Genomic DNA, 25,459 nt, shown 5'->3' with positions numbered 1-25,459 from the left:
TGAGGATGCAACTTTATTGATAGACAGTTGTCTAGCATGCACAAACCCTGAGTTCAATCCCAGGGCTGCATAATTCCTTAATTCCAGCACCCAAAAGTAAAGGTTCAAGGTCACCCTCAGCTACATAGTGAATTTGAGGTCCACTTGGACTATAAGAGATACCATACCAAGATGAAACAAACAAACTGACTCACAAGTAAACATCTGAGAAGACATGAAAAGCTCAAAACTTGCTCTTCTTTGAGAATGTGGGAGGATATCTGAAGAATATGGGGATATTTGACAGATCTTTCTCAGCAATATATTATTTGAAGCAGTGTTCCAAGATTTTTGCTGTGTGATAGTTTGAACACGGGAACTAAATAGTAATTGTACAAACACACACACACACACACACACACACACACACACACATACTTGGCAAGTGTTTTGCACTTCTGTCGAAATATTCTAAAGAGAAATACGACTGTGAAGGGCACTGCAGTTTGAATTGTCCTTTTGATCACTGTTCTTTCTTTATGGAGTCAAATTGTGAAGGCATGTTATATTTTCTTTATCCGCTCATCAGTTGATGGACATTTGTACTGTTTCTACTTCGGGGCTATCATGAACAAGGCTTCCATGAATCTATAAATGCAAATTTTACTGTGAAAGGTATGTTTACATTTCTTTTAAGTATATACTGTTGTTGGTTATTTTTTCTCTTTTGGTACTTTTGGCTCTTTGTTCTTTGGGGGTCCACCACCCAGCTCCCAAATTAATATACATGGAGACTTTTTATTACTTATGAATGCCTAGCCTTCGTTTGACTTATTTCTAGCCAGATTTTCTTAAATTATTCCATATACCTTTTGTCTCTGGGTTTTTATTTTTATCCTACATACTTTGCTTTACTTCTTACTCTGTGGCTTGCTGTGTAGCTGGATGGCTGGCGCTTCTTTTCTTGTTTCTCGAACTCCTCCTCTGAGATTTCTCCTCCTATTTATTCTCTCTGCCTGCCAGCCCTGCCTATCCCTTTTCCTCCTTTGCTCTTGGCCATTCGTTTCTTTATTAGATCAATCAGATATTTTAGACAGGAAAAGTAACGCAGAGTAAACAAATGCAACATAGAAGAGTGCAGCACATCTTTGCATCATTAAGCAAATGTTCCACAGCATAAACGAAGGTAACACATCTTGAAATAACACCCCACAACAATATACTTACTGTGAAGCTGAACAACTTAAGCTTGATCCCAGAAATCCACATGGTGGAAGGAAGAGAACTGACTCCTCCAAGTTGTCCCTGGCCACACATGAGCTGTGGCATAGACACACAATTAAAATTAATTAATTAATTAAGGTTTTTAAAGTCCGAAATGAATTAAGTCTGTTTTTCTAGGGGGGAGGAGAGGGAGTGGGGGGAATGGGAGGGTATGGGGAGGAGGGGAGGAAGTGGAAATTTTTATAAACAAACAAATAAAAAATAATAAAAAATAAATTTTAGACATGTTAAAAAAATAAAAGTTTTAATACTTTTAGCTTTTAGTTCCTACATTTAATTCTTTGATCCATTTGCAGTTACATGGTAGAAAGTCAAGATCCAAGTTAATTCTGCTGCATGTTGATATCCAGCCATTCCAGCACATCTTGGAGTTTGTTTGTTTGTTTGTTTGCTTTTAAAGTAATCTTTATAATTGCTTATTGAATTATTTTGGCTTATTTCCTACAAATCAACTGACCATAAGCATAGGAATTTCTTTCTAGACTATAAGTTATTTTTCACTGATTTAAGTTTTGTCTTGATGCCATTGCTAGACTGTGTTGGTTAATGTAGCTTTGTAATAAGTTTATAGATGGTGAAATTGTAGTTCAAATTTTCTCCTTTATTGAAGTTTTTCATGGGGTGTATGCCGTGTCATTTACATTTCTATATGAATCTTAGGATCAATTTCTGTAGGGTCTAGATTTTGATAAGGAAAGCACTATATCTGCCACTTTGAGGGTCATTGCCATCTTAACAACATTAATTCTTTCAGTTCATTGACAGAGTTGTGTGTCTATTTATTTAATTTCTTTCAAGAATATTTTATTGTTTTCAGAGTAGGCGCTTTATATTTCTTGCTTTAATTCTACTTATTTATTTTTTGATTACCATTGTAAGTGTAGTTGGGAGGAGAGATTCTGAGATGAGGTCTCACATAGTGCAGGCTGACCTCAAACTTGCTATGTGATCAAGCATGAGCTTGAACTCCTGATCCTCCTGTCTTTACCTCTCAACTGCTACAATCACAGTGTATCTGCCTAACTTTTAATTTTTCACTTTCGGATTGTTCATTACAAATATAGAAAAACATAACACCATTTTATAATAAAAATGCTTAAAGAAAGCCGGCCGGTGGTGGCGCACACCTTTAAACCTAGCACTCGGGAGGCAGAAGCAGGCAGATCTCTGTGAGTTCGAGGCCAGCCTGGTCTACAAGAGCTAGTTCCAGGATAGGATTCAAAGCTACAGAGAAACCCTGTCTCGAAAAACGAGAAAAAAAAATAATGCTTAAAGAAAAAATTCTTAATTTGAGGGAAAAGTAGCTGAAAAATCCACAGCTGTCATCTTCATCAGGCAAAAATATCCTAATCATTTATTCTGCAACCTTTCTGGACTTCTTAGCTCTCCTAGTCCTGAAAATGTTTCTGAAGAGGTACATCATTGTCTTCTATTTCAGTTACATTCAGTGGTCTAAGGAGAAGCATTTACAGCCATTTCCTCGTCTGTGAACCTAGTAGATTTTGTCTCAGGCTGTTATATATTCTCTAAGTCCAGTAAGTAACCCTGAAAAATGATTTACTATTGTTCTAAAAACTGTCTACAATCCCCATTGGTTCCCTAAATATTGTTGAGAGTGGGTGAGCCCCTATTTGTGATTCATCTGCTTTAATTGAATTTATTCCCTCTTGCACACTAATAAATCTATATGCCTTCTCTCCTATTTATTCACTGTTAGTTACTTCCCACCAAATAGGAAATGGGAGGGAACTGTTTCTTCGCCGCAACACCTGTGCACCACAGGATATTTGAAAGCATACTAGTAGAGGCCAGGAGTTCTCCTCCCCCATCTTTGTTGTAACATCAAAAATATCTCCTGACATTTCCAGGTGCACCCTACAAGGCAAAATTAAACTCTGCTTTGAACCAATACTTTAATACAAAGATGCTCTACAAGTAAGTATAGAGATAAGCAATTGTGGCTGATGGATAAGTGTTTCTAATTTTGTGTTACAAGTGGAAATTCTTTGTGTTTATTGGCTCTAATGTCTAATTTAATGCCCAATTTTAACTATTTGATTATCTAACTTATTAGCCTTATGTCCCTAATTAAAAATGTGCATGTGAGCAATTAATTTGGGTTTGTAATAACCAGTTTACCATACTTGTTAAAAAAAAAACTTTAGAACATTTGAAAGAACTTATTTAGAAGGCCAATTTATTAGATTTATTAGAGTCAGTGACATTCTTGAAGAAGTTGTTAGGAAATAATGGATGTACTTAGGAAATCAAGTAGATGACATGTTTGTATAAGTGTGTTTTAAATTGTTTTAAAGAGCTTAATTATTAAAGTCCCTGTAAATTTTTGATAAAATCCAACTTTATTTATAAGGCAAATAGAATTCACAATCTGAACCTAAAATTTTAAGAAAGATCTCAGCTTTAAAATTTGTTGATTTAATTTGAATTGAATATTATTTCCAAGAACAAAATTAGCCTCTGAATAATATTTTCTTTGTACAAAAGCCATGGTTGAGGACACAAAGGAACTCCACATTGACAAAGAGAGGCTTGTTGCTTCAGAAGGGGTGTAACCATTGGTTTTACACACCGTCCCTGGGGACTCCAAGGAACAGTCTTATGTCCTCTAGTCCTCTAATTTCACAAGCTCACTTTCTGGAATGATGAATAAAGCCTATGACTTCAAATGAGAAAATCGAGAGTGTAGGGATGAGTGTTCCCCCAAAGTCAGGGAAAAATGAAAACTATTTAAGCTCTTAACGACTGAGCTAGCTGTCCAGCCCCACACAGAAGAATTTCTAAAGAAAGAATCATATAACAACTTTATTAAAGTGCACATTTTGAATTTATATCAAGCACCCAGATGATGCAGTTACTACTGAGTTGGAAACCATACTCCGATAGCAAGGTTCCAGATGGGCCACACCATTTCATTCTTGTAATAACCGTGTAGACTATTACTATCTCAAGTTTACAAGGAGGAAATCCATTACGAGGGAGAGTGAGTGATTTGCCCAAGCATTGGAGCTGGTATTCTGCCTCCAGAACTCTGTACTTCAGTTGCATTTATCTAATTAGCAGTTCTATTTAACCTTTGGAAGTTTTAAGAATTTTTGAAGGGCCTGGGAATGTAGCTCACCTGGTAGAGTGCTCACATAGCATGCCCACTCCCTTGGGTTTGATCCTTGGTTACATAGGAAGCTTGAGACCAGCTTGAGAAAAACGGGATACTGTTTCAAAAGTTGTTTTGAGGGGAGACAAAAGTCAGGATAATGTGTCAATATTTTCCTTAGCCAATTAAATAATAAGACATAAGAAGTCATTGTATAAAGTGTCCACAACAGAATGTGCATAGGAATTACTTGAGGATCTTATTAAAATATGGATTCCAGTGTAGTAGGGCTAGACTAGGACCTGAGATTATGCATTTCTAGCCATCTCACAGTGGCTACTTGAAGTAGTAATAGTCCAAAGTTCAAACATTTTTTTTGGTCACGGTTCTTTGTTTATTTTGAGACAGTCTAGACCCGGCTGAACTGGAATTCACTTTGTAGCCCAGGCTGGCCTTGAACTAATAGTGATTGTCTTAACTCAGCCTCCCTTGAGTAAACCTGTCTGACTCACACAGTTCTGTTCATTAATAAGTTATATCACTAACTATCATGAGCAAATAACAAAAGGACGTCTGCTTTTATAAAAGAGGGTGAAGTGTAAGGAGGATCCTAGCTGGTGATATTTCTCGCTTATTTTCATAGGTGCTGGGCAAAGTCCATCCTCAGAGAGCCCACCAGGGTATGATATTAACTCCCTTGAAATCAGGATTCTAATATCGTAATGATGGGATCGAGGACTTTGACTGTGTCAAAATCACCAAGGAACTTCTGAAGATTCCTGGTCAGTTTTAACAAAGCTTTCAATATTCTAGGCCAGAAACAAAAATGAAAAGTGAATTGTTAGAGCAGTCAGAAAACAACCTTCTCAGAAGCTCATAAGATGGGTTTGGTGATTTTTCAGTGGATGCTACCTACATTCAGTGGTAGATGCTATCTTCAGTGAGATTGGAGGTTAGGGTTATATTGATTTATTGAAAAAAATAAGCATTTATCTAATTAGTAGTTCTAATTACCTAGAGAGCTTTAAAATGCAGATACCCCTAGCATAGCAAACAGATTTTCTGAGGATAGGCTCAAGCATCAATATTTAAGTTCCCCAGGTCAGCACAGTGTTTAAGTATAGGTGCCACTGATGTAGGTCATTCCAGGTCTTTAACAAGTAAGGAAATACATGGAACTTCTCCAAGAGTGATCGCTTTCTAGAAAGAAACCAGACTTGCTCCATAAGATTGGGTCCTCTCAACATCCCGTCATCAAGGGGGAAGGCACTTCACAGGCTCTACCCTTTCCTGTGAATGTCGCAATGTTTCTAGAGGATGGGGAGAGACTTTCTTCAGTGGTATAACTGCTGGGAAGGTGTTCGCACTCCTCTCAATGAGCTCCCCCACTCATGCTCTTGTAAGCAACTCTAAAGAAACTCGTTGGTTTTTAAAAAGGGACATGAAAGTAGAAAGGGGGTTTGTTGGGATGAGGAAGAGACTCAGCAAGAATAGGAAGGGGACAAGAGAGGGTGATGGAGGTGAATATGATTAAAACACATTACATACATGAAGGAGAATCATTGTGATGCCTAGGAATATATGTTGACAACAACAAAAAAACCCAGGTCTCCTGATTGGGTATTATGCTGAAAATAAGCCATTCCTCTGCAGGCTGGGGTTGAAGAGACATGTTCACATTTCTTTACAAACAAAACAGAATGTGATGCTTATGAAATGGTCAACTCTCTAAAGTGTATGGGACTTTAAGTGTAAAGTTTGTCTTCTGTTTCTGTAATAAAATACTTGGAGAGGAAAGGATTTATTTGGCTCACATGTTCCCATCACAGTCCATCATTGAGCATAGTCAAGGAAGGAACTCAAGCATGGACAGAGCAGTAATCATGCATGGAAGTTGCTTACTGGCTTGCTCCCAAGCTCATGTTAGCTACCTTTCTTATACATCCCAGGCCCAACTGCCTGGGGATGGTGCCGCCTACAGAGATCTGAGTCCTCCTACATCAATCGCCAAATAAGAAAATGCCCTCACTGACATGCCCACAGGCCATTCTAATATAAGTAATTCCTCAACTGAGGTTCTCTCTTCCCATTTGTATCCAGGACAAGCAAGATTGTGCCAAGCAAGATTAGCCATCACAGGACCATTCACTGAAAAAGACTCAATAATATTTGACTTGAAACTGATTTCTATTACTCTGAGAGAAAGACATGGTATGTGGCTGTGTTTTCAGAGACAAAGGAGGATTGTAATGAGCTTTGTAAACACACAAGACTGTTAAGAGATGGTAAGTAGATAAGATGAGTTTTGACACAACAAACATTCTACTTGGAACATAGGCAAAAAGGAAAAAGAAAAAAAGCAATTGATAAGAAGCCATAGAGATTATAGGCTGAGAACAGCTCCATCCGTCATAATATGGTAGTTCCCAGCTTCAGAGGAAGTGCGTGTTCTCAGCTTCGTCAACGCTTTTATTCCTTTACCCTTGCCACATGGTGCTCCAGACTAGGCACATCAGAACCAGAGTTTGTTCCTGGACAGAAGGTCAGAGTTCTCTTTCTTTTACCATCTGGGATGATATAAACTGGAGGTATTTGCAACCATCCGTTATGGTGCTTAGCATGGAAGAAGACTTGGCATAGAAGGACATTGAGATTGGGTGGGACTGGGTAATGAAAAAAGCGAAAAAAAAAACCCTCCAGTAACATAATTTGAATTCCTGTATTCAGAATCCATCAAACTTATGTCATTCCCAGACCTAAGAGCTGATAAATTTCCTTTCTTACTTAACCTAGTTGAGTCAAGTTTCTGTCACTTGCACCCAAAGAGCCCTGACTCAGACTGACTGATATAGGCTCATTGAAAGAACACTACAAAAACCTCTAGGTTCGTTTACTACTCTAACCAGTAGCCTATATCTTACTTGGAAACTTGTTAGAGGTGCAAACCCTGGGATCCCGCCCTAAACCTACCAAATCGGAAAGCGTAGGGTTGGAGTCCAGCCCTTAGGCTTAACAAGCCGTCCAAATGATTTCATACACTAAAAGTTGGAGAAACATCGTTCTGATGCTGCTTTTACATGACACATGAAACTGAGATCCAGCAATGAGCTTTAACTTACCAAAGGTCACGGAGACAGTAAGTGGTGACCCTCAGCCTTAGGACCCTCTTAGTAAGCCACCAGCCGTGGGTCTGAGAAAGGAGGGTCACTTGGAGTTCTGAGGGAAGTAACATGGCAAATAACACGGGGAAAATATTTTAGGTCAAATAATACAGTATGGTTGGAAACACTTGCTGTGTGTTTCCACAGGAGTTTGGAGAATATTTTACTCATCTTGTCTCCCCAGCTGAGCCAACAACAATGTGTTAAAGCCCCATGGCCAATGGCAGGAATCCAGGAGAGTCCTTTTATGTGCCAGCAAAGAGGAGTTTCTTAGAAAAGCTACAGAAATTGTGCTGCTATCACATTTTACTTCGTGGAGTGAAGAGCCAGAGAATGAAGAATAAAGCGGGAGGACTGAAGCTGTCCCCGAGTGCCACCTCCTTCTTTCCGGGGCAGCAGCCCCTGGGGGGCACTGGGCACCTAACCTGGTACCATGGAGAATAACTTGCGCTTTTCAGCTTACTCTTTTCATATGGAGGGACAGCAGTAGTGTCCCTGAAGACTATTTAATAGCCTGCTTTCCAGAGACTTCCTCAGTCTTTCCTGGGTACACAGTCTATCAAGAGACCAACTCAGAAGATGGGAGTTCCTAGCATCAGTGTCTTTTACTTTACTGGTGCCTCGTTCTACCCTTGAGTGTAGAGACAATAATAGTAAGGAACACGGGGCAAGTTCGGTTCTAGCAGTTAGCATGCATGCTTCATTTGAGCATCTACTCAAGTGAGGTCAATGTCATCCAAGAAGGCACTTGGTTAAAAAAAAACAATAAAACAAAGCACTGCTTCCCCTCCTATGAATGTGCAATTCACAGGTTTAGGTGTTCACCAGTTATTTCTGTTTTATCCTATCCTATCCTAGGCTAGTCTGTTTTTCTTGAGACAGGTTTTCATGCAACCCAGGCTGACTCTGATTTGATGTATAGCCAAGGATGACCTTGAACTTCCAATCCTCCTGTGTCTGCCATTCAAGTTCTGAAATTGCAGGTATTTATTACCAGCCCTGGCTTCATTTATCAGTTATTTATTAAATATCAGATATATGCCAGGTACACATCTTGTGGTGGTCTCAATAAAAATGGCTCCCATAGGCCCATAGGAATTGGCACTAGTAGGAGGTGTGGCCTTGTTGGAGTCGGTGTCGCTTTGTTGAAAGAATTGTGTCATAGGGAGTGGGCTTTGAGGTTTTAGATGCTCAAGCCAGGCCCAGTGTCTCACTCTTTCTTTTTGCTGTCTGAGAATCCAGATATAGAACTCTCAGCCCCTCTCTAGAACCATGTCTGCATGCATTTCACCATGTTTCTCACTATAATGATAGTGGATTGAACCTTTGAACTGTAAGCCATCCCCCAATTAAATGTTTTCCTTTATAAGAGTTACCATGGTCATAGTGTTTCTTCACAGCAACAGAAATCCCAACTAAGTACATCTAGACACTGGGGACATGGGAACAACAAAAATAATTTTTAAAAGCTTAGACCTCATAAAACTTAGCTTCTGTTTCTGGGGGAATAGACAATAAACAAGACAAGTAAATTGAATGTGTTGATTGAAAATTTGTGCAAGGAAAGGAAACTGAAGGGTTTAGAGAGGACAAATTGGGAACAATGTCTACTATGAACCCTTAAGAAAGATCTAATGAAGCTACAGAAGACTTAGGGAAAGAGACTTGAACTATCAAGAACTAACTACTAGCCTTATGGCTCTATCGGTATACTGGGATGTATGGTACACTAAGTATCAGCCTTTCTTGCTGTGAAACTGGAGGTTTTCCAGCCTTCCTTGCCCTGAAGTTTGAGACATGGAACTAGTATGGGTCAACACAACACCAGTGGTGTGTGTCGCTTCTGACCCAAGACATTTAAAGCTTGCCTGTCTCTACTTTTCTCTTCCCTGCCTCAGTCATGTTGGATATATGAGTTTCTGATGGCTTCCCTTTGAGTTGGGGGAAGTTATCCTGTTCTACCTCAGGGTTCATATCAGGAAAGATACACCTTTGCGCAGCTGTCACTGGGTTTTAGACTTGTCACTATAGTCTGGTCTGACTTAGCTTGTCAAACACATCTACTCTAGCAGGAAATAGGTGTGAACGCCATAGGAAACGGAACAAGCTGCAGGTCTTGCTCTCTGGGCACTTAGGTTCTAGTTGAAGACTAAGATTGTACAAGGTCATGAGTGAAAGGTGCAGACAAATTAGAGCTATGAGAATTTGTGGGCAGAAAGAGGCTATGATTTCTGCCTGGCATCCTGGGATTGTCACACAGTGCAGAGTTTACAGAGCAGAGGCAGAAGAGCGTTCAAAGAAGAAGCAGATTATGAGTTTACCCTTGAGAAAAGTGTATGATTCGGAAATTAAATGGCTTTTTGAAAGGCAAGGATGTCAAACAAGAAGCAGAGCAAACATAAAAATAAAGCAATGGGAATGGGTAGGCACAATCTAGGCAGAGTGTAGGAAGATTCCAAATAGAGTTGAGGGTTTCCACGGAAGCCTGGGTTGAGGACAGATTCCCAAAACGCTATGAATGCCAAGCCATGGAGTCTTGCCTGGATCCTGCAGATGCAAGGGAATCCTGGAGGTGTTTTGGAAGGTCAATGAGACCATTTACAATTGAGAGACTATTAGGAGGCTACTGCTACAGATCACAAAGGGGTGTGAGAGCCTAAGCTAGCTAGTGTGGTACCTCTTCCAGAAGAGTAGGGAACATAGACTAGGAATACCAACCAGCATTTTATGGCAGAAATGCAGAATCAAGCACCATGCCAAATCCACTGAAGTAGAATTTGTCTGCATTTTAACAAGATATTTCTCCCTCTAGTGCTTGGCATTGAACTCAGGGATTTTTGGATGCATAAGTAGGGGTCCTACCACTGAGTTATCTCCTCATCCTTAACAAGACTTCTAGATGAGTCATAAGCACGTTAAAGTTTGAGGAGAGGTAGTTTGGTAGAGAGCAGTTGGTGGTTATTTAAGGTCACTGGGGCTAAAAAGTCTTAGAAAGGATACTGCTAAATGACAAATTTATTTCTCACAGCTCTGAATGCTCGAAACTTCAAGACCATGGCACCAGCAGCTTTGGGGTTAGTGGGGCTCCGTTTTCTGGTTCATAGGCAGCTATCATATACCTATCTCTTCACACTGTAGAAGGGATAAGGAAATTCTTTGGGCTCTGTTTTAGTTTAGAACACTGTCTTAGTTAGGGTTTCTATTGCTGAAACAAAGCACCAGGACCAAAGTCACTTGGGGAGGAAAGGGTTTTGTCATCTTACACTTTCACATTGCTGTTCATCACCGAAGGAAGTCAGGACAGGAACCCATGCAGGAACTTAGAAGCAGGAACTGATGCAGAAGCCATGAAAGGGGTGCTGATTATTGACTTGCTCCTCGTGGATTTTTCAGCCTGCATTCCTATGACATCATGACCACTAGCCCAAGGATGGCACCACCTACAGTTATCTGGTTCCTTCCCCATCGATCACTAATTTAGAAAATGCCCTACGTGCTTGCCTACAGTCTTACCGAGGCGCTTTCTTAATTGAGGTTCCCTCCTCTCGGAGTTAACTTGACATAAAATTATCCAGCACAAACATTAATCTCATTTATATAGGAAGATGAAATGAGAGAAATATCAATACCATAGTAAGATTTGATGCATGCAGGTTCTAATGGACGCTACAGCTTGTGCGAGGAGAGCTGAGGTGAAAGGGAATATTTGAATAGTCTCACGGTATCTTTCTCCAGGGATAAGAGGCTAGGGAAACCAAACTAGGCTAGTATGGGGAGCCTCTTTCCTCCAGATACTGCCCCTCTGAAATGAGCCCTATGCTTTCAAAAGCCAAGAAGATCCATTTACAGTTGAGTGACACTGTACGTTACCACTCTCGCTGACCCAGAAGGGGTTCGGAGTTCTTGTGCTAGTGCCAAGCTGAATGTGTCCTCAGCCTGTAAACTATCTTCTTTCTCAATAACTGGAAAAGCTCCTCCTCCTACCACACCCCAAACCCATGGCCTGGTGATTGCTCATTGCCAGCCAGGGTGGTGGTGAGTTTCACCAGCTAATCCTAGTGTACAGACTAACTGGGTTGCCTTTTGCTCCCTCTGGATTTTCTAATTATTTGTGTTGGCCAAGGGCCACATTCAGCTCTTTCCAAACTGGAACACATTCTCAGAAAGGGTTGGTCCCACCATCCTCATCTTGGTTTAGGCCAAAGTCTGGTTTCATTTTTCATTAAACTGCCATTTGTAACTTTCATTGACCAGAATGACAGCATGCCCAACTGTCGGCATTTAGTGATTTCTTTTGAACAAAAGAGGGCCTTCTTGCCCCTCAGGAGAATGCATGATTTGCTTATCTCCTCCCTTGTGCAATCAGCTTCCCACCACTACAGCTAACACAGTGTTCTGGAGAAAAAAATGTTTCTGTATCACACGGTGACCAGAAGGGGAGGATTTATCACTTTGCTTTGACTGGGGTGAGTACCTGGATCACCAAAGCCACCTCTCATTCTCCTTTTCTGTCCAGGACCGGGCACTCAGCACTCCAACCCTTCTCTTCCTGGTTCTTCATAGGCCTTCATTGATAAGACAGAACAGGAATGGTACACGTTAATTCTAGACTGGGCATCTAAGATACTTTTAATCCAGAATGCCCCCCTCAACCATAAAAAGCTCTGAGTGCATACTTGAGTCCCCACTTCAATGATGACTACTGTAAGAAGGAAACCTTTGCTGTGTTAACCACTGATATTCTGGGTGCTGTTTGTTACTTCAATATAACCTAGGTTTTCCTCACTGAACGTTTAGGTGCAAAATAATGTTTATTTGTAGGATGTTTTTGTTTGGTTTGTTTTTCTTAACATGGTTACATCTATTTAAAATTTTTTTGAGATTATAACTTAATTACAATATCTCTCCCTTTCTTCTCTTCCCTGCAACCCCCCATACACCCTCCCTTTTCTCTTTTCACTAGTTGTTGTTGTTGTGTGTATATGTTTTGTATATACATATATATTCCTAAATATAACTTGTCAAGTCTGTATAATGTTACTTTATTTGTTTTCAGGGATGCTTGTTTGGAACTGAACAACCAACTGGTGTGCTCTTCCCTGGGGAAGACTTCTTCTCCCACTCCCAGATTTCCTTGGTTGTCTAGTTCTTTGTGTAAGGTTTAACCCACATGGCTTTTTTTTTTTTTTTGAGACATGATACTTCGTAGCCCAAACTGGCCACATTCAGGCTACATAACCAAGGATGACTTTGAACTCCTGCTCCTTCTGTTGGTACCGCCCAAACTCTAGAGTTACAGGCACCCCTCACCACAATAGGCATGCCTTTTTCTTGCGATGTGAGAGTACTGGTGGAGATCAAAAGGGGGCCTAGATAACCTAAACCATTGGTTCTACCATTGTAGTTCCAATTGCCTTCGTTACTCTAGTTGTGTTTTATAAATACAGAGCTGAAACCCAGATTATTTAAGTGGAAATACTGATTATTTAGGGACCAAACTGGTAGACCGCAACCAAGTTCCCAATTCTATGTCAGGTATGTTTGTTCTCTTTCCTGTGCAGGTGTAAAGAGCGCAGGACTTCAAGCGTCATACTCTGCTGATGGCTGTCTGGGTTCTACTGATGGCTGTCTGGACTCTACTGATGGCAGTCTGATGGCCCTGGATGTGGAGAGAAGCTAGTCAGTGTCTTTTTTGCCTCATTTTTTTCACCTACACTTCTCATTGAGTTGTCCTGGAGATTTAGTGAAAATACAGTGTGTGGAAGTCTGAAAATGTTAGTTTCTTATTTAATGGTTAATACTCTATATCATCAGCCCAGTGTCTTCACTTGCACGTGACCTCCACGTTCCTGTCATGCTTTTGGTGGATAAGGAATCTGCAAACATCATATGTTATCCCTGTGCACTATTTGGTCACAGGTCAATTGCAATTGTAAGGAACACAGTTGAGTGCTATCCTTTTATGCTATCTCTCTTGACCAAGACCTGACACTATAGGGTCCTCCAGGGAGAGGATACAAGGGTAGCTACTCTCTCTCCTTAGTCTCTGCTCTATTTGTTAACTATTCTGTACCTGGTGAGCAAACTCTGCCACCAGCTCAAAGAATCTGCTGGATCAAGGCCTAAATTACCCACTCTCTGGTTACTCTGGATAAAAATTTAACCAGGAATCTCGACCACCCACAGTCTTCCTTTATGTTATCAGACAGTATCTGAGTAGGAGGCAGGTAGTTGGGTCTGCTTCCTGGGGAGGGCAGAGAGCTCTTGGCTTCTGGCTGGAGGGCTCGGGTCCTAGCAACTTTCCTCTTCTTTGGGTGCTGTCAGAGTTATGTTGATCTGTGAGGCAAGAAGAGAATGCAAGTGGCTGGAAGTGGATCAAAATATAAATTTTTAATTTTAGGGTAAGGACTGAGTCATGTTTGTTTTTGAGACATATTTCCTTAAAGTGTTTTTTATGGCAGCTTGTTTAAAGGGAAAGCATACTTGTTTTGGTATATTTCCTTTAGCAATGTAAGCAATTTTTAATATGAGAAACCCATCTTTCAACTTTTCATTGACGTGAGACCTGTATCCGCTAAGTGTTCATACCAAACAAAGGTGAACAGTTCAATGAGTTTTCACGAATGTAACAAGTAAATCCATGTGACCAGCACCCAGGTCAAGATCAGTATCTGAACCCTGCCGACCTTGCTTATTCTTTGCTGGAAACTGCCCTCTCACACACCAGCGGCCCCTAGCCTGACCCGTGACAGTACTCATCAGCGCTGCCTGTTCTAATCCTTATTGAAACCGCATCAACATGTGTGACTGGCTAACTCCCTCCCTTCATTCCCATTCTTTCTGAGTTCCATGCATGCTCAGCACAGCAGTGGGGCATACATTCTCACTGGTGGCTTGGTATCCCAGTTTGTGGTGACACCCCCCACACACACACCATATTTCAGTCCCTTTCTTTTTTCAGTGGTGGGGATTAAATTCAGGCCCTCACACATGCTAGGCAATTGCCAGTGCCACTCTGCCACATCTTCAGCCCTCTTTTTACATTTTTTCTTTGGGAGAAGCTCTCACTAAATTGCCCAGACTGACCTTGAATTTCCTCTGTAGCTCATACTGGCCTTGCTTTGAATTTGCCATCCTCCTGCCTCAGTTTCTAGAATAGCTGGGATTATTTTACCAGGCTGGGCCTCAGTCTGCTCTATGGCCACCAAGCACTTGGGCATAAATACAGTAGTGTGGTACCCAACTCATCTTCTTTGCTAAGCATACAACCCATTTCTGTTGTGACTCTGTCAAGAAGGGGAACTGCTTATCACACAGCTGTGGTACTCAGTTCAGATATACTCTGCCAGAGTGACAAAGTGCTCGAAGCAGCAATTTACATCCCCACTAGCTTTGTATACGAATTCTTGTGGTTCTATACAGTATGAAGTCTGTTTTATAATAAGGCAAACATGTAAGCCAAACAGAACCAATTTAACCCTTTGGAATGACATACAATCTTTTTATTACACTACCTCTTTCCAGCCCCAACTTTTAGCCTGTTATATAACCTGATGTGCTTCCTGCTCTCCATCAATGCTCCCTTAATCCAGCCTGTCAAAAGTCTGCCTGAAAACATTGCCTATTCATTTCTGCAGCTAGAATGTTGTGAGCATTAACAGCTCGGTGTTTGCAAAGCAAAGTCAACCCATTCTGCTAGGTGGAATATATATCCGGAGCGGCAATACAGCTAATACGGCAGAGTTAGTCTCTCTCTGCTCTGCAGATCTGCCTTTTGAAAACATATATCACATCTCCAGGACTGTGAATACAACCCAAAACCCAACGCTATCCTCCTGCAAGTTTTAAGAAAACAGACCTGTGCTTTCATGTCATAAAGCACTTTGAAGCTGTAGACATTGTTTGACTCAAAGGAGCCAGAAAGGGGATTTAGAGGACTTATATTTTTTCCTGGTCTCTACATAAGATTCAATACTGTGGAAGCCATGCTCCAGACTTCCATGTGTTAAATGGAGATACTTTGACAAGTTGCTTAAGTGATCTGTGTTTTCCAGATCTAGCTTTTTTATTCTGCGAAGGCAGGAATGCTGACAGTGGGAAAAGGTACAGTGAGCTAAGACAATATCCTATAGTGCCACCCTACCCGCCCCCCCCCCGTGTTGCCCCCAGCAGGCAGAGGAATGGTGAGGACCCCTAGTTTCTAGCTACCCAGTGAAGTACGCAGTTTCTTTCAGAAACCACTTAGCCCAGTCCTTTCCCGGGATGTTTCTCTTTTACCAGTGTCTTCAATCCCCACCCCGCCCCTCTGGGGAGGTCTGGTTTCTGCATTCAGGAATATTCTGGCAAAGCGCTAGGGTTCCCACTTATCACAAGTGTGTGCCGCTCGAAGTAGCGACCAGATCTTTGGGGATCAAGGAGATCCCTAAAGGTAAGCTGCTGGGTGGAGGTTGGAGTGGGGAAGCGCACCGGGCTCGCCGCCCAGCATCCCAGGGATTCCCCACCGCGGGACTGAAGCTCCCCGCGGGGCAGCTTCCCAGTGTTAGCGCCCCGCCTGCTCCCCACCTCCACGCCCAGCCCCGCCACGCCGAGCGCCCGCCGCGCCACGCCGGGCCGGGCAGTTGCAGAGCGGGCGGGCGAGTGGTCCGGGAGCGGCGGGGGCGGCGCCCAGCCCGCGGGAGGGAGGAGGAGGGACGCGGCCCGACCGAAAGGGGAAAAGGAGGGCGCGAGGGCGCCAGCAGCCAGCCGGTCGCCGGGACCCACAGGTAAGTGTGTGGCGCCCAGAAAAGGGGTCTGAACCTCTAGGAGTCCTAAGACCTAAGCTGCTGAACCGACGACGGGCTATGGGCCCCAGCAGGCTCGATGACCGGGAGGGTGACGGTGTCGCCCACTGGATTGGTGGCTCTGAGCTGGAGTTCTTGGGCCGTCTTGAAAGGCAGAGGCAAAGCAAGGAGTCCAGCGGTCCCACAGTGGGGAAGTGTATGTGGTGGGAAAGGCCAAATTTATCCCTGGGGGGAACCCTTGAATCGCAAAGCATTAAATGATCACAGACCCTCCCAACTCCTCTGGGCAAAGGAGCTGTGAGCCTTACTCAGGAGGACAATCTGCTAACACGGGACTTCCCTGGACTCGGTTTACTGTGTCTGGCAAGTGGGTGCGATGTTCCTGAAGCAATGTAGATAGACCCAATGTAGAGGACCCAGGACGCCTGGGCACAGCACCAGCAGGCAGGGCCCAGACAGAACAAGTGGCCCCAGGTGCAAGGGGATGGACCAGCATCTCAGAACCAAGGGATGGTTATCATCTGAAAAGAGGCAAGTGATTTGGGGGTGTACACGTTTTCACCGAAGCTTGAGTTTCAAAACTCCATAACCATATACAAAGTGAGAAGGAGAAAGAGCTGACCCGCCTCACATGAGACACAGGAAGCGTGACACCCAAGTGTCCCGTGGCTGCTTATACAGGAACAGTTCTAGACTGGCCTGGCACAAATGTATGAATCCCCCGGGGAGCTTTTAAAAATGAGGTTCTGATTCAGTAGGTCTGGGGTGGAACCCAGAGTCTGCGTTTCTGCCCAAGCGCTCAGCGGTACTGCTGCTTATGGGCCACACTCTGTAGCTACTTCTACCAGAACTGCTTTTTGTTCAACAGGCTGAAAAGCAGAAGAGAAAAATGGGTGGTTGGGAGACAGGACAAAATCCTAAGACTCTCAACCCCATCTCTAACCCAGACACACGAGATGAAAAAGGTTAATCAATTGCTACTGGACTAGAAGTAAAATGTTTTACTTTTTCCCCAACTTTCTAGCCAGTGAGAGGCTCCGCTAACAAAGCCTCTGGCTTCATGGACTTGCTACCTGCACTTGGCTTACTGCTATGTTAATGCTTCACGTCTTTTTTTTTTTTTTTAAAAAAAAAAACAATGGATCTCCAGTTTTTATTTGTTCTGGGCTTCACAAATTTTGTAGTGGATCCTGTCTTCTAGTGGAGCTGTGTTTGATTAGGGTTCAAACTGGTGGGTGATAGTGAGGAAAGGATTATTCATTTCTGCAGTTTATTCTAATCTGTCTGAATTTCTTTTTGGCTAGCTTAAGGAAGTTTATAGGTATGGGACCCTAGTCATGCACGGTATGGCAGAATTTGTTGCTCTTATTTATCATTAATATTAATGATTAACAATGCCTTAAGAGCACTGTTATTTTTAAAGGAGCTTGATTATGTCCCTCTATAATCCCAGCACAGGGGGAGAAGAGGCAGGAGGATCAAGAGTTCAAGGTCATCTTTGGCTATGTAGTATATGTAAGGCCAGCTTTGGCTTGTCATGAGACCCTGTCTCAAAGAAAAAAAAAAGAAAAGAAAGAAAGAAAGAAAAGGAAAGGAAAGCAAAAACAAATTAAAAAAAAAAGAGTTTGTTACTACATGATTCAATTAAGTTTGGTGTCAAAATAATCTGGAAGTCAACTGAAAAATACGTGCTGTTTCCATATTATTTGGTGGAGTCTTTAGTGAGTCATACAGTTTTGCTTAGGTGAGATCTAGAGTGAACTGGACATCACTTCATTTGGCTGCTTGCATGGGTCAAACGCAAAACTGAAATATAAAAGCAGCTAAAATTTTGTAGTTATTCAGGGATATTGTTTTCCATGGCCTCAGCACCTTGCCAGCCCTGATCGGATTCCCTTCTGCTTTTGTCATCCTCACAGCCTTGCAAGGTGACTTTCAACAAATAGGAACAGTTTAGCGAGAACACTTTAGCCACTGCAAGACATTGAGCAAACGTAGGGTCAGCAGCAGTGTTCTGTGTGTGAGTCATTCTTGCCCCAAACCCCCACAGACTGCAGGTGTGTGTGTTTTTCTGGAAGAAAAAAATGTTACAAATACAGAAAAGGAAAAAAAAGTGCAACTAATTATGGATATGGGTCTGCTCAGCAGAGGGAGAAAAAGTCAGAGAAATGGAATTTCATTGGTAGGTTTGGCCAGGAAATTCACTGTTTTGGTACCATGAGGTGCCTTCCAGAAATGGCTAAGTAAGTTTGCTCAGGTGCTGTGGAAAGCCAGCAAAGAAGTGGATTTTCCAAGGCTGGTGCAGTCATTCTAGAGACTCAGGGAGGTGGGGACATCACAACATATGTCTGACCTTAGCAAAAGCCTGAGAAAGGTGTACATGTCAAGAACAAGCGTTCTTTTAAAATGTTTATGGTTTCAAAAACACATAATTATTTAATCTGTGTGGACCTTACTTCCAGGCTTGGTGGGAGGTGGTGTAGTTGAAACATTTGCGGGGGGGGAATCATAAAATAAATCCCCTAAAAGATTCTGGTGAACACTTCCATTTTATAAATCTATTTAATTCTTGAGTATACTTTGTGTTTTTTTAAATTGAAGCATAACATTTTTTTAAAAAAAATCATCCTTTTTAGCGTAAGATTCTAAAAACACATATAGTCATGTAGCTACCATCTTATCAAAATAGAACTCCATCACCTCCAAAACTTCTCTATTGATTCTTTGTATTTAACTTCTCCGACCACTCTCAGTCCCTGTAATTCTACCTTTTCTATAATGGTCCATGAATGAAATCATATGCTATATTTATAGCCTTCTGAGTCTAGCTTGTTACCTAAGACAGTGCATTTGAGATATGATCTACGTTGGTGAGTATTCTCATTGCTTGTTCTTTTTATTGCTGAGTCGTATTCCATACTTTATCCACTTATTAACTCTTGATGATTATGAAGAAAGCCAAAATAAACATTCACAGATAGCATTTTATGTGAATATACATTTTCATTTCACTTGCTTTAATATTTAAAAGTAAGGTTGCTGCTTTGAATGGTAAGCTACCTTTATTTTTAAGAATCTGTTTAACTTTTCCAGAGAGGTTATACCATTTTGTTTCTTTGTTCATTTTGTGGTACTTGGGATTGGACCTAGGGCTTCACACATGCTAAGCGAGTGCTTGCCACTCGCTTCCATCCCCAACTGGGATTGTCCTGTTTTGCTTTCCTGTCATTGATGAAGGAGAAGTCCAGGTGTTTGGCATTTGGTATTCTTGGTTTATTTTATTTTTAAAATTCTGTTTTAATTTTAAAATAAAATTATTTTATTTTTAATAAAATAAGTGTTTTTTATTTTATTTGTTTGCTGATGTTTGTTTTTGATTGTACATTGCTTTTTAATTGTACACTGAAAGTACTGCTATCTCAAATCTTTATGAATTATCAGGGCTTGCCATTCCTCCTGATTTGTTTTGTTTTGCTTTTCAGAGAAACAACTGGGTCACTCGGTCTTATTTTATTTATGTTATGTTTTGAATACATCACTGTATCTTTCCTAGTCATTACCTTAACAGACACATATACATGCACACATGCATACATACAAGCACACACACACACACAAGCATACATGCAATGTATCACAGCCTACTGGTGATGTCATTGTATGATTATGACCAAAACACCAGCACACTACGTTCACATATATCCTCGGTGGGTTTTGCTTTTGTTTTTAGCCATTCTCATGGTTCTCTAATGGCATCTACTTGTGGCTTTAGTTTGATCTTCTTTATTCTTTGGTTATGGGTAAATATAAAGTGAAGTGTCTGCTCTTTTTATCCCCTCAGAGTGTTTGGTTTTTGAATCATAATGATTCTTCACTTAATAATATGTAATTTCTCTGTCAGACATATGTCTGACAAATTAACGATTCAGTCTGGGACCTACCTTTTAATTTTCTTAATAATTTTACTTTGAAGAGCAGAACTTTTTAATTTTGATAAAGTCTAATCAAAGCTGTTTTTATGGATAACAACCAGCCTAATAATATTTGTCTATGCCAAGATCACTAAGATTTTCTCCTGTGTTTTCTTCTACATATTTTATTATTGCCCGATCTCTCTCTCTCTCTCCCTCCCTCTCTCTCTCTCTCTCTCTCTCTCTCTCTCTCTCTCTCTCTCTCTCTCTCACACACACACACACACACACATATGTGACTTCATTATTAATTTTATTAAGGTTTGCTTTTCATGTATAAACATCTTGTTGCAACATCATTAGTTAAAGACTCTCCTCCCTCTCCATTACATCCTCCTGACTCCCTTGTTTCAAATGGACTACATATGTGTGTTTATTTTAATTCCTCTATTGTGTTCCACTTATCGATATGACTCTTTTACACTAATACTATACTGTAGGCCTTTCAATTTTTTTTCTTATGAGACTCATGCATCCAAGGCTAGCTTCAAACTTGAATTCAGTGCGTAGCTATGTATGATTTTGGACGTTTGATATTCCTGCCTCAACCTCCCAAGTGCTGAGATTACAAGTATGAATCACTGCACTGAGTTTATAATGGTGCTGGGAACAGAACCCAGGTTCTCACATGTTATACAAACACGCTGCTAACTGGACAATAGTCTCAATTGTCTTATGCATTTTAAAAGTAAATATCCAGATTGCTTCTTGTTATGTAGTATCTGTTGCTTTTAGAAATTGTACCAGTGCACCCCTTCAGCCCTGTTTCATTTCCTAATTTCTGTACTGTTAAGTAAAAAAGCTGTTTAATTTTTATAGATATGTATCTTACATTCAAGCCATCTTGCTGAAACTTATTCATTTGGTAGTTTTTCAGTTGTTGTTTTCTAGACTTGTTAGGTACACCATAAAACTGTCTTTGAATAGCAATAATTAAGGGATCCACTCCTTATATTTTTACTTCATTCTACTTTGTCTTAGTGGCCTGGCTTTCTTTTGGAATAATGTCGGATGACAGTTTCTAACTTGAATAGAAAGTCTTCTAAATGTTCTATTTTGTTGTAAAGTTCCAGTAGCTACTCTTACCTTTGGAACGTTTCTTAACATTTTTAGCTTGTTATACATCCGAAGTTTAATTTGAAAATTTTTGTAGTGCTTGAAATTATTTTATTCACTGAAGATCTAACAGGTTTGTGGCCTGATTTTCTGATTTTAAGAGTTCAATATTGATTTTTTTGGAGAAGTTCATGTAGAATTAAAGCAAATGGCTTTATATAGACAGATTATAGAGAAACCCTGGAGAATTTTAATAATGTTCTTATGGACGTATACTGGGGACAGAGTGGGAGGAAGGACATAAAATGGCTCTTTTAACTATACATGTGTATGAACACAATAGATTTGCAGTATCTTTCCAACTTCCCTGGCCACCATTCTCACTGAAAATGTATTTTATATTCAATCCCTGCTAAAGTATATCTGTAGATAATTGAAACAAAATCTCTCAAAGTATATATATTACATTCTGATATTTTCTACTCTCTCCCATCTGTTCTCTTTCCTTTCAACATAATGGTGATTTTCTAAGTTGGTTTGATCATGCTCTCATACGATTTCCTGGCGCACTCTGTAAAGTACTGCTTTATAAAGCTTTTTGGGGCCAGCGAGATTTCTCAGCAAGTAAAGGTAATTGACATGCAAGCCTGCTGATGTGAATTTGATTCCTGGAGCCCACAGTGGAAAGAGAGAACCCATTCCAGGCAGTTAGCCTCTGACCTCCACATGTGTGCCATGGCACATGTGAATGCATTGGTTTTCTCTCTCTCTCTCTCTCTCTCTCTCTCTCTCTCTCTCTCTCTCTCTCTCCCTCTCCCTCTCCCTCTCCCCTCTCCCTCTCTCTTTCTCTCCCTCTCTTCCCTCTCACACACGCCCCACAGAGAGGAAAACACACAAAATAATGATAAATAATTTTTAACATAATTTAAAATTTAAAAATTCACTGGGTTCTGCTATTTTGTAACCAGGACACATTCATTTTTCTATCAACTCATTCTGAGATAGAAAGCGAGATAACTACCCATTTTTCTTTCTCTAATGATCATGTAGCTCTAAACCAGGGTTCAGTCTTGACCCCAAAGACTAGCCAGTAAAGGCGGTCTTATAATTCCACAGCACAAAGCTCTCTAATTACCTCCTACAACAGTCAGGATCAATCTCTAGGTGCCCACCGTAGCCTCTTTTATCTCTTTTCTTCTCACACTTGTGCAAGCACACTGGCCACCGTGCTGTTTCTCGTCTAGAGCACACCTTTGCCCACATGCCAGCCCTTGCCTGTGCTGTGCTTCCTGCCTGCAACACCACTTTACCAGATAGTCCCATAACTTGTTTCCTGGTTTTACCAGTGTCCTCTCAACCCCTCCTTCTAAACATCAGTCTCACCAAAGGCTGGACAGATCTCTGCTCTTATCCCACTTTGGATCTTAATGATAATACTATTTGTTACCTGGAACTCTATTATTAAATCAGTTTGTCTAGTGATTCCACACTTTCCCTCTTGATAGAATATAAATTGCAAAGGGACAAGAACTTTGTATGCTTTTCTCACTATTGTCAAGATCTAGAATACACGTGGGCCACAGAAGGTTCTCAAACTACGTGGTGAATGTTGAATGGCTGTACAAAGGTTCAGAGTCATGCTAGGATCTATAAAAAAGAACATATGGATTCTAAGAGAAACTCAATATGCTACACCCTTCTGAGCACGGTTAGTGTGGAATTTTCTTTAGGTTAAGTGTTGGATATACTCTAGGTCAGTAGTTCTCAACTTATGGGTTGCTACTTCTTCGTGGGTTGCATATCAGATATTTACATTATGATTCATAACAGTAGCCAAATTACAGTTATGAAGCAACAATGAAATACTTTTATGGCTGGGGTCAGTACAGCATGAGGAACTATATTAAGGGTAACAGTATTAGAAGGTTGAGAACCACTCTAGGGGAAGCAGTTCATTAACTAGCAGACACCCCTCTGGTAGCCACCACATTTCCAACTCTGCGATAATAAAAATGATGGCTGATAGCTATTATTTGCCCTGTTGGCACACTCTTTCTGCTTTGTCTGTATGAGCTCACTTAATCTTCCCTGCCACCTGAGGCAACAGACTTATTACTTTACAGAAGAGAGAACTGAGGCCCAGAAAAATTTCGTACCTTGTCTATGGTCATACAGAAGACGAGTAGTAGGAGATGTGGGTTTTGATTCTGAAGCCCATGTACTTAATAATGCTCCTGGCACTCAGCAAGTAAGCATGCTTGGTAGGCAAGCCTGATGACCTGAGTTCAAACCCTGGAACCCATGAAGGAAAGAGAACAATTCCTGCCCTTCATGTATTTATAGTTATGGCTTTCGCTCTCTTGTGTAGTGGTTCTCAACACGGAGTGGCTTCTGGCAATGTCTGGAGACATTTTTGTTGTACTAACTGGCGTCTAGTGGGTAGAGATCATAGATGCTACTGAACATCCTATAATGCACAGGTTACCCCTGCCCATATGTCAGTAGTACTGGGGTAGGGAAGCTTGGCTTTGGCACAGTGCTTCTGAAAGCTATCTGTCTGTTAGAATCATGTGAGAATCATGTTAGAATCAGTTTAAAAACTAAATAGCAATGTTTGGGGCCAATTTTAACTTGAGCAACCTGCCACGAGTCCCCAGTGTTGCCTAGCAGTTCGACTGTGCACTGGCTTTACTTTCCAGTGCTCCACAAGAGCTGCCTTACACTTCCTTTTATTCCCCTTGCACTTGCCATGAGCTCATTAGACAGGAATCTCTTCATATCTGCACCATCCAAACTCCTAACACACTCATATTTGAAAAAACACACCACTCCCCACCATGACTGTGAAACTGTGAAGGAGATGTCACTTCTGTGTCACAGCAATGCCTTTTCTGGGCTCTGGAAAACGGGAAAAAGAATGCCAGCATATTCTTTATCTGGATTTTTAAAAAACTAATATTTTATCCTATTTCCCTTATCTTTTGCATTCTTACCCTTGCAATGCATTTATTTCTGAACTACTAGATAATAAGTTACAGATTCCATGTCCATTTGCTCCCAAATATTTAAGTGTGAGTTTCCTAACGATAAGAATACTCTCTTACATCTCCACAGTGCTGCTATCAATTCAGTAAGTTCAACACTGAGAAGATAATGTTATCTAATCTACTATTTCAATTTTGACAGCACCTCTTCCTTCTAGTACAGGGTAGGACTGCTGGTGCATTTTCTTGTCCTGTTTCTTAGTCTTTTTTAATCGGAGTTATTTTTAAATCCTTTATTTTTCTTTATTCTTCCCTCTTTCTTCCTCCATCCCTCCCTCCCTCCTCTCTTTCTTTTCAAAAGACATGATAAATCTGGCTGGCCTCAAACTCACATAAATCTGCCTCCCAAGTGCTGTGATTAAAGGTGTGTGTGCCGTACATCAACCTTTTTATATCTTTTAAAGGACAATAATACTTATAATGAATACAGAGACCACTATATTTATTTATTTGCTTGTTTAAGGGTCACATGTTTATCCAGCTGTTTATCGTGGCGTGTTTATCATGATGTTGCTAAAGATACCTACCCTTGGACTTCTCACCTTCTTGCCTTCTCGTCCCAAGTGTTGAGATTATAGGCGTGTACCACCAACATACCTGGTTTAACTGGGGATTGAACCTAGGGATTTGTGATACTAGGCAAGCACTCTACTTCATCTTTTTAGACATAAAACACCTCTCATTTGTGCTTATCTAGTGTTTCTTGTCATCAGACATAGGTTATATATTTGGAGCCCAAATATTATACAGAAGATGATGTGTCCTTCTTAGAGTATGACATCTTGGAGACTCGTATTACCCATCTCCTACTGACTGGTGATGGTCATTGTGATCACTCAGTGAAGTTGTTGTATCATTTCTCGGTGTATAGCCACAGTTACTGTCTTTTCAGCAAGCTTTGGAAAGACACAAATGTGTGCTCCTCATTAATACTTCTTCCCTATAGCTTTAGTGATGAATTTGCCTGATCAATCTTTAATGTGATGGTTGAAAATAATGATTTTTATAACTCTAGCTAGTCTAGGCAAGAACCATACTGTCTCCCCTATTTATTTATATATTCATTTATTTA

General features: G+C 40.9%; 1 protein-coding gene and 1 long non-coding RNA gene across 13 annotated transcripts in view; both read left to right on the top strand.

Moving 5' to 3' along the window:
- The first annotated feature begins 11,762 nt into the window (after nucleotides 1-11,762).
- Nucleotides 11,763-13,309, top strand: LOC146889052 (uncharacterized). The gene is made up of 2 exons (XR_015000417.1): nucleotides 11,763-12,002; nucleotides 13,098-13,309. It is a non-coding gene; the product is annotated as an uncharacterized LOC146889052 (long non-coding RNA).
- A 2,920-nt stretch (nucleotides 13,310-16,229) lies between these two features.
- Adgrg2 (adhesion G protein-coupled receptor G2) overlaps nucleotides 16,230-25,459 on the top strand; it is a 122,468-nt gene continuing 113,238 nt past the window's right edge. For 8 of the 12 annotated variants that reach the window (XM_087902637.1, XM_085685068.2, XM_087902636.1 and 5 more), the window contains exon 1: nucleotides 16,253-16,298. The gene's annotated coding sequence lies outside the window, so the exon portion shown is untranslated. Of the gene's footprint in view, nucleotides 16,299-25,459 lie in introns of all 12 variants that reach the window. The other 4 variants (XM_087902635.1, XM_087902633.1, XM_087902634.1 and 1 more) reach the window with 3 other exon arrangements.

The sequence above is a fragment of the Myodes glareolus genome, chromosome X (assembly GCF_982192425.1).
Source record: "Myodes glareolus chromosome X, mMyoGla1.1, whole genome shotgun sequence".
Classification (NCBI taxonomy): Eukaryota; Metazoa; Chordata; class Mammalia; order Rodentia; family Cricetidae; genus Myodes; species Myodes glareolus.
Note: the sequence above shows the minus strand (reverse complement) of the source record. Positions and strands in the feature narration are given on the sequence as shown.